The sequence below is a fragment of the Triticum aestivum genome, chromosome 2D, assembly GCF_018294505.1.
Source record: "Triticum aestivum cultivar Chinese Spring chromosome 2D, IWGSC CS RefSeq v2.1, whole genome shotgun sequence".
NCBI classification, from domain to species: domain Eukaryota; kingdom Viridiplantae; phylum Streptophyta; class Magnoliopsida; order Poales; family Poaceae; genus Triticum; species Triticum aestivum.
In genome coordinates this window covers 480,317,454-480,325,986 of record NC_057799.1, presented here as the reverse complement: position 1 = coordinate 480,325,986, position 8,533 = coordinate 480,317,454, and positions in this window count along the sequence as shown.

Genomic DNA, 8,533 nt, shown 5'->3' with positions numbered 1-8,533 from the left:
CAATTTTTGTGATTTTTCGGGGTTCGTTTGGACATTTTTATGCATTAACTGAGTTTTCAATGCATTTATGTCCATAATTCAAATTTGAACTACATGCACATGCTCCAGTGCATATAAATTGGTTGGCAGATCAAAACTGTGTCCTTGGGTGCATGCTTAGGTCCCATGCAAGAAATGGGAATGAATTTCAAACACCAGGGCACCGTTGATTGCCGGCAAAACGTTGAGATGCCTGGTTTTTAAATTCTAGTAAATCCAAAACTCATCTGAAATTCACGAAACTTGACATGTTATCATGGAGCGGCATCAACATGCCTTGTCGCATTTGGGGTAGGTTTGGGTATATGCTTCTCACAAACCAGAGCTTCTCACAACAAGCATGATGCTTTCGGTAGGGAACGCCCCACCTTTGGGGATGAAACGATATCCATTGCCTCTTATTTCTTTCAAAAAATTTCTCGTGTCAACATAGAACAACAGGAGTGTTGTGTTATTTTTTGTGATTTTTCGGGGTTCGTTTGGACATTTTTATGCATTAAGTGAGTTTTCAATGCATTTATGTGCATAATTCAAATTTGAAATACATGCACAAGCTCCAATGCATATAAATTGGTTGAAAAATCAGATCTGTGTCCTTGGGTGCATGCTTAGGTCCCATGCAATAAATGGGAATGAATTTCAAACACCAGGGCACCGTTGATTGCCGGCAAAACATTGAAATGCCTGGTTTTTAAATTCTAGTAAATCCAAAACTCGTCCGGTGCGCAGGTTCACCGGGAAGCGTGCGAGATTTTCAACACATGATTTGTGCATCTCTTCAACGCAAACGGTTCAGTGAAGCAGTAAAGCGGTCAAAAATAAAAAAATATACGTGCTGCCACACGCCCCGTGTGCCGTGCGAGCAGGCGTGAGTTGACGGGACGCATGCGAGGAGTCCGCCGTGCAGAAAGACGGGGAGGCTTGCGTGCAGGTGTGTGAATTGACGGGGAGGCATCCGAGTAGATGTGTGAAATGATGATAGGAATGGCAGACGTCCGCCGCGCAGGCTCACCGGGAGGCGAGACAACTTTTGACCGCGGCCTGCCTCGCTCCCAATGGTCCGTATTAATTGCGCGCCCAAGCCTCCGGCCATAATAGGCGGCCGCACCCCCGGTCCACAGTGGTCATCGACGTCTGGACTCCGGAGTGTATGACGATGCCGCCGAAGCGCACCATCGGAGGGAGTGGCGACGCCGGGGCTGGTGAAGCACCTGCTGTCAGTGTCAAAACCGGCAGATCTCGGGTAGGGGGTCCCGAACTGTGCGTCTAAGGTCGATGGTAACAGGAGACGGGGGACACGATGTTTACCCAGGTTCAGGCCCTCTCTATGGAGGTAATACCCTACTTCCTGCTTGATTGATCTTGATGAATATGAGTATTACAAGAGTTGATCTACCTCGAGATCGTAATGGCTAAAACCCTAAAAGTCTAGCCTGTATGACTATGATTATGATCGCCTCTACGGACTAAGCCCTCCGGTTTATATAGACACCGGAGGGGACTAGGGTTATACAAAGTCGGTTACAGAGAAAGGAATCTTCATATCAGGGCACCAAGCTTGCCTTCCACGCCAAGGAGAGTCCCATCCGGAAACGAGAGAGAGTCTTCGGTATTGTATCTTAACAGCCCATCAGTCCGGCCTACGTATCATAGTCCGGATGCCCGAGGACCCCTTAATCCAGGACTCCCTCAGTAGCCCCTGAACCAGGCTTCAATGACGAGGTGTCCGGCGTGCAGATTGTCTTCGGCATTGCAAGGCGGGTTCCTTCTCCGAATACTACAACATAGCCTGCGAACACAACGAACGTGTCCAGCTCTGCAAAACAAATACCACACACCATCGCAGAGAGTATAATATTTCACGAGTCCAATCCGCTGACAACTTTTTTGTAGCGTGACATTACGTCACCACCCGGTTATTATATTGACCCGTTTTTTAGCCTGTCGCTCCATGTTCCGAGACGCGGTTTCATTGGCACGTCTTGTCGAAGCAGAGATCGTGCCCCCTTATTGCGGGATCCTCATCAACACGAGCGTGGGTATCCCAACTGTCCTGTTGGCATGATTCCTTAAGAATAGGCAGGTTTTAAGGCTTAGGAGGAGGCGTTCGATATTCATTGCCTTTATAAAGGGACTAAGACCCGTCTTGCTTCTTGCCAACCCTTTCCCCAACCTCTCCAACCTCGAGCTCCAGCACCCAAGGTTCAATTTAATTGCTTCGAGCTTCCCAGTCATGTTCGGACCCAGCCCTCATGGTCGGTGGGTGGTTTCCTCTGTCACAGAGGAGGATATCACGAAGCTCCGGGTGGCAAGATACCTTACCGCGGAAATCCCCCACAGACTTCCTTCTCAAGGGCAGGTTATTCCTACTCCCAGATCCAGTGAGAGGGTCGTATTCATCTCCCACTTCCTCTGAGGGCTAGGGTTCGCCCTCCACCCCTTTGTTCGAGGGCTCATGTTCTATTACGGGCTAGATTTTCACGATCTAGCTCCGGACTCTTTTCTTCATGTCTCGGTGTTCATTATCACGTGCGGGGCCTTCCTCCGCATTCCCCCGCACTTCGGCTTGTGGCTCAAGACTTTTAATGTGAAGCCGAAGATAGTTGATGGGAGACAAGCAGAGTGCGGTGGTGCTACAATGAGCAAACTCATCAACGCTTCTTGGCTAAAAGGATCCTTCACATAATCTTCCGACTTGTGGCAGCGGGAGTGGTTTTACATCACTGAACCCCGTGGTACCAAGTGGGCAGCTACACCTGCGTTCCGATCTGGCCCTCCAATTCAGCTTGCATCATGGATCAATAAGGGGTTGGACTGGGGATCAATCGACGAAGTGCAGACTCTACAGAGGCGCATCCCGAGTCTCCTTGAGAAGAACACCGAACTCATTGACGTGATTCAAGTAGTGTTAGTCCGTCGGGTCCTCCCGTGCCAGCGACAGCCCCTCCGTATGTGGGAGTTCAATCCAGAAGGACCACGAACCCTTCAGCACTTCTTTGGTGCGACGCACAGAGGAATGTGGAATTATTTTTTGGGACACGAAAACACTGGCCGGACACCACCGAGGACATCGGCCTCGACTGCAGCCATCCGGATAACTTGGTAAGCACTTGACTCCTGAAAACAGCTTAGTTAAATATCCCATGATAAGATACTGAGAAAACCATCTTCTTCCAGGGCTGGATAAATAAGGCGGAGCGAATTAGGTGTTCGGCCCCTCTTCCCGAAGACTTAGCTACTCCTGTGCTAACCAGGATCCTGGCCCCGGTGCCGTACCAGGTGCCGTGAAAGAGGACAATGAGGAGAGCAGGAAGGCCAAAGGGAGCCTCCATTCCGAAGGTACACCAAACACCGTGTCCGGGGAGATTAAGGCTCCCTCTTCCGAAGACAAAAGAGAAGGAGAGGCTGACACCCTTTCTCCCCACGGTAAGAAAAGGGCCGCCTCCGAAGTTTGGGAGGTGAAGGCTCCTAAGCGTGGTAAGACGCCCCTGTCAGGCGGTTCGGGCTCGGAAGGCGACGTTGTCGCACAGTTCCTCCGTAAGGACAAGTCTTTAGCCGAATCGTAAGTGAACAAAGGTGTTTTAAACATATCCCGTTCCTTTTCCTGTTACAAGGGTAATATCTAGAATATATGTTTTGCAGTCTGGCACATAGTCTTCCTCAACAATCCTCTTCCTCGGGGGATCTTCTTCCGGAGATGATGGAAAGCGAGATGCCTCCACAAGCTTCCTCGCCCAATAGGGCGGACGACATCGAGGTGTCGTCCCGGAGGATCTCTCCCGACCAACAGAGGATAACGAAGACAACGCCCCAAGGTGATACCTCGGCCGCCCAGGGTCCAGGGTGTGCAATCCTTACGGGGACCAACAATGAAGGCCCCGGATTATCCGGTTTATAGCTGGAGACGAATCTAGGGTCGAGCAAGCATATCCTTTCAAAGGGAGTCCGTACTCCCACAGCTGTTTCCAGGAATCTGGAGGCGCTGGATACATTGATGGACATGTTGTGATGTTCGTCCGTCTTAGAGGAACATCGTACCTTGATGGGTACGGTGGTTAAGAGGATTATGTCCGCGAAAAGCGGATTGAATGAAGCTTTCATGAGCCTGCTAAGAGGCCTTGAGGTACGTAATGTTATATTTTCGATTGTGCTCTACACGCAAAATGCACCTGTGTATAGATAGTAGCCCCTGAGACTCTGGTTGGCGTCCAAAGGGAGGCAATCAGAGGATCGAAAAAGATATGCCCAGGAAATAATCTAATGAATTGAAACACAGGCTGTTACTTCCATGACGACTGCCCACGCTACAGAGGTTGCAGGTCTAAAGAAAAAACTTGATGTGGCGGATGACGACATCACGCTTATTAATATGCGGCTCGACGAGGCGCAAGGTATGTTGGGACGGTCAGTGTGTGTATGTATAATAACATGAGCACGAAGCTAGAACTATATACTGAGACATGCGTAACTGCAGATAGTGCTGCCGCGGTGGAGACCCTTCGGGCTGAACTTGCCCGAGCCAAGGAGCAAGCCCGGATGAGTAATGTGGCTGCCAAGAAGGCAACTGATGAGTTAAAAGCTGAGCAGGCTGCTCGGCGCCAGTGCGAGGAGAGAATGTCTACTATGGCGTGCGAGCTAAAGGAAGCCACTGTTCGGTGGGAATTCCTCGAGGGGGATAACAAAGCCAAAGCGGCCAATCTCGGCAAGGCCTTACAAGAGGCGAGAGAAGCGCGATCCGAGTCTAGGGTGGCCCCGGAGGAGATCCGGCAAGCTGGGGAGATAGCAGCCGGTAAGCCTTTCTTATTACAGACTAAATTTGGCGATCCGAAGTATGCCCCGCTTAATCAAATGTGGAGCTCTCCAGACACGTTCTTGGACTTGCCGAAGAATGCCTCTGATGCAGCACAATTTTACCAAGCGCGGGAAGGGTATGCAACGGAGAAGCTTTTCTGGTCACAATTCGGCACGCCAAAGCGCCAGCTGTTGGTGAACGAACATATGGCCCAGTGGGCCGAGCTCTACAAGATATCCGGTTCTGCCATGAAGGACGTCGTGGTCCGGTTGTGGCCGACTGAGCCAATTCCAAATAGTTATTTCGGTTTGGTGCAGCGACTTGTTGATGCGGTGCCACGTATCGACATTGTTAAGCGGTCAACGTGCATTGAAGGTGCACGGATGGCCTTTGCCCGCGTCAAGATGTACTGGGCGAAGATGAAGGCCACCAATATTGCAGCGAAAAGTCCACCCGATGGCAAGGACCATCCCGCGCCAGAGCATTATTTTGAAGATGTCCTAGAGGGTGCCCGCTTGATAGAGGGTCAGTGCTCGAAGGATATGATGTTCGAGTGATTGTATCGAAATTGTAAAAACAATATTTACAATATATTAAGGCTATTCTTTTTGTACTTTTGCCAGAAAGTTTTGGTTCCTCCTATGCGGCCGTTTTTTGGTATAATCTGAAAGTTTGCCAGTTGTCGGCTTCAGCCCCCTCGCATATAATACGGGGGTGTTCGGAAAAGCACTTGATCACTCTTGACCCAACGTCTTGGTCCGTGAAGGAGGTGTCAATGCGGCGAACTAGGCAATCGGACTATAGGGCTTTAACACTTTCACTTAGCCATAGGAGTTTGACGGTGGGTCTATGATATAGCCACTGGTATGTACGCAGTTATCCCAATACGGTGTGTTACATAGGTGACCTTAAGAACGACCCTTCGTGTAATTCGGAAGGAGTCACAAAAGATTCTAGTAAGTCATCGAGTGGTTGACCAGCTCTCGCCGCATCATGACAGTCAGTTTTCGGCTTTCTCTACTATGGTGCTCATCCGGATAAACTGGGACAAAATCGCAGTAGTTCTCCCTTTACTACCCTAGCTAATATAGTGGAACGTAAGGTAGTAAGCACAGGAGCCGGGAAACCCAACTATTGACCAAAGACATGATTCGGAGCTGGTGCATATAAGGCCAAACTCGTGACGCCGAAGTGTGCTATAAAGCTGTTCGGACTTGTCGGCAACTCATTTGTTCCCATATCGAGCCCCTGGCAATCTGTGCCGAGGTGCGAGTGTGAAACAACCGGAAAAATTCAGCTCTTTAGAAAAAGGGAATACTGGATATGAATTATGTTCACTAGAACCTGATTGATATGTCAATTGCCATTTTACAAGTAATAACGCCACGACCCAGGCTATTTGACATGCCGGTGGTCGAAGGCTGAGGGAGAAGGCACGTTATAGGCTCGAAATAGAGAGTGCGGTCTACACAAAATTATTTGGACCTCCTATCGCACGTCTACGCCGCCTTGCCTCGGTGAAAGGATTCCTTAACAGGAATAACCTTTGGTAAGTGTATGAAGCCGAACTCCGAAAGAGTCCGTGAGATGACCAGTGTTTGAGCCACCTGTGATAAAAGATAAAAAATAGTGAGAAAAGAAAAAGAGGAAATGGGAGTGCTTGTAGGCTTGTCCGTATTGTGCCTCCGCCGATGACCAGGGTATTTTAAGTACATAATTATGCATGCGCGGTATAAACTTCGCATGTGTGTGAGGCGAACGATGGAGGCCGAACTGCTAATCCAGCTCTGAGATTGATCGGTTCCGTTTAATAGAGACCGGCGGCTTAATGGCCGATGAGTTATGCGGCTTGATGAGGCCGCTTTGCACTTCGGCTGTAATAGCCGTAGTATGATCCTCTGTACGGAGGGAGTGTTCCGTATTTCCATTTGTTGTTATGACACCATGTGGACCGGGCATCCTAAGTTGGGACAATTGCATTTTTACCCCTAGGTGGTTCCTACCCACGGGTTTTGCCCTTACTTTTCGAGCTTGCTCAGTTTTGCCCTTACTTTTTCCATCGAGGTCCCTCGAATGCCCTTTGACCGTTTGACCAAAACTTTGAAAATTCATAACTAATTCATATGAACTCAGAAAAATGCAAATAAGATATCAAAATGTTCAGATAAACATTACTTTTGTGTGCATACCATTTGCATTCAGGACAAAAGCACCTTTTAAACTACCTGAGGTAATTAATGTTATTAACATTATTAAAAATAAAAAGGTATAAATAATATTTTTTTCATGAATAAAAATTACATGCAAATGTAGGTGATGTTTTCTGAACATCCAGATATCTTATTTGCATTTTTCTGAGTTCATATCATCTTGTTAAGAATGTTCTAACGACTTTGACCATTATTTGGAAACTTCATAACAAGTTGATACAAACTCAGAAAAATGTAAATAAGATATCAGGATGTTCAGAAACATCACCTACATTTGCATGTAATTTTTATTCATGAAAAAATATTGTTTATACCTTTTTATTTTTAATAATGTTAATAACATTAATTAACTCAGGTAGTTGAAAGGGTGCGTTTGTCCTGAATGCAAATGATATGCACATAAAGGTAATGTTTATCTAAACATTTTTATATCTTATTTGCATTTTTCTGAGTTCATATGAATTAGTTATGAATTTTCAAAGTTTTGGTCAAACGGTCAAAGGGCATTCGAGGGACCTCGACGAAAAAAGTAAGGGCAAAACTGAGCAAGCTCGAAAAGTAAGGGCAAAACCCGTGGGTAGGAACCAACTAGGGGTAAAAATGTAATTGTCCCTTTTAAGTTTTGCGCGGGTGTAGAGTGGGACCGCGTTAAAACGAGCAAAATTTGTATGCCCCAGAAGTGCATGGTAGCTACTGTGGAACGGGGCAATACCAAAGGTCAAGCCCTCACTTCGGAAGCTGTTCAGCAAACCGAAAACGACTTCCAGTGTGATGGAGCCTGTGCAGTGAGCTTCTATGCCGGGTACTGCTCCCTTGAGGATAGTTGTGGTGCGCTTGATTCTTGAAGGATCAATGCCCATTTTGCGGACAGTGTCTTGGTAGAGTAGATTAAGGCTACTGCCGCCGTCCATAAGGACTTTCGTGAGATGGAACCCATCGATAATTGGATCGACGATCAGAGCTGCCAAACCTTCGGGATCGATATGGCTAAATTTGGGGGGGACCAGCTCTATGGCGTATGCGTCCCGTGGTGTGCGCCTGCGCTCCCCTGTAGGGGTGTGCGTCATGTATACCATGTTTACGGTTTTCACTTCGGGGGGAAATTGCTTCTGAACCCAGGTATTTGGCTGGCGAGTCTCTTCGTCATCGCTGTCACTGGGCGGCCCCTTCCCCTTGTGTTCGGCATTAAGCTTGCCAGCTTGTTTGAAGACCCAGCAGCTTCTGTTAGTGTGAGTAGCTGGTTTATCGGGGGTGCCATGAATCTGGCAGGGCCGATCCAGTATCTTGTCTAGATTGGATGGTCCATCTCTATTTTCCTTGAATGGCTTTTTCTGTTAACCGGGTTTGGAGCTGCTGAATTCGGTGTTGACCGCCGTGTCTTGCGTTATTTCATTATTATTGCGACGCTTGTGTTTATTGTGTCGTGGCTTGCCGTTGCCGTCTCGGACTTCGGAAGTGCCCGGATCGCTGGAGCTGTTGCTTCTACGAGCGA